Genomic DNA, 1,811 nt, shown 5'->3' on the forward strand with positions numbered 1-1,811 from the left:
TTTGGAGCTGACATGCTAAGGGCGTTTAGGAGGATCCAGAACTTCACCTGAATGCTGTCTGTGTGCACTTCGTCAACAGGAACTTTGTACAGCAAAATCCAACGTTGGATTGACTTTAATCCAGAGTGGAGGATAAAGCCACAGTGATGTATTGTGGTATAGCTAGCATGACAGACATGCCAATCTTCCTTTTATTAATTAACGATAGCTATTTGCATTGCTGTCAAAGTAGTTTGTTATTTATATTTTGCAATTTCTAAATCTGTCTTATGAATGATACTTTTAGACGTTTTATCTGCTATAATGTCTCATATTCTAATTCAGGCATTATTATATTTCACGGCTGTGATGTGGTTTTGTGTATTTTCTTCTTATGAAGTACAAGTTGTTCCAAATTAGTCTTTGAACTTTCATCTTTGTTTCTGTTGAACCACATTGTCTATCAGTCTGCTAAAGTAACGAAAAAATTGACTAGGTGGTTGTGGTGATGACAGTAATCAGATGCTTTTTATCCATTTGGACATAAAAACAATGACCAATGGATTTTTATGTCAGCCATATTTTTAATGTCCATTTTAAAAGCTGCACTCTTGATCATTTGCGGTAGCTGTTGAATCTTTGGAGTAAAATGTTGACCATAATTTTTTTCAGTATGCATGCTTTGGGTGAGTATCTTATAGAAGAGGATCCACAGCAGACTGAGGAAATCAGCATCTAAAGTAGAACAACAATTGCCCAGATGTTTTTAGTCAATGTCTAGACCTTGCTATTAAACAATATGACAGGCTATTCGAGATATATTGCAAGGTGGAGGATCCATTCTTTGCCAAGATAGCCTATTTTCTCAAGTCTATCTAAAAATATTTTTCATTGGCTGTCCTGGGCTTTGAACTGGCAATGAATAACATAGGCAAACTTTTATATTTTCACTGTTCACAGGTATCTGAGTATATATCTGGTCTGCAGGACTCTCAGTGAAGAGAGGTATTCTACATCGTTGAATGTATATCTATTCGCGACACTTCATTCAGTTTCTGCTTTGGTGAATCTGAGCTGACTACTGTAGGCTCCTTTCCTGATTAATATTTTGTCTTCATTACTGCATTAACACTTTAAATAGGCATTAATTGATTAGTAGATATTAGATGCTAGATTGTTCTTGATTTAAACCATAACACAGATTTTGGTTGGCAAAATTCTAAGAATGATAGTTTGTTTGCTTCCTTTCTGAGTTTATAGTCTTATTGCTTTGTAAGAAATTATGATGTCCAGTTTTTACAAAGTTGGAAACTCGACATTGTTTCTTCAAAGTTGCCCAATGCCTGAAGATTCTTTGACATATGATTGTCCAGTTTACTACTATACAGTTTCATACAAAATTATAGCCTATGTCGATAAACAAAAAACATGCAGAGAAATGGTGGATGCCTAAAAATAATTTCTTTGCTGAAGTTTCAGAAAAACTGATGTGGAAGAGCTTTGTTACCCTACCAATTTGAAATGAATGCTCCAATTTGAATTAGATTCGATTATTTTTGTATGTATATATGTAGCCAAGATGTTACTTTGCCTGATTTTTTTTCATATTTTTAGTGTAATATTCATTTTATTTCAGGTCTAAACTCGATATTTGTTTTATTTAGTGTTTTTTGGTTGTAACATAGTTTAGTTGCATTAGAGCTAGTGTACTTTGTTTACATACTGGGATTCCATGTGAATCCTAAGCTACCGGGAAGCTATTTCCACTAAGGAAATAGAAAGCAAAGCCAACCCAGATATTGCGGGAGGCAAAGTATGCACTGTAAAAGAAC

The sequence above is a fragment of the Olea europaea genome, unplaced genomic scaffold (genome assembly GCF_002742605.1).
Source record: "Olea europaea var. sylvestris unplaced genomic scaffold, O_europaea_v1 scaffold1716, whole genome shotgun sequence".
NCBI lineage: Eukaryota > Viridiplantae > Streptophyta > Magnoliopsida > Lamiales > Oleaceae > Olea > Olea europaea.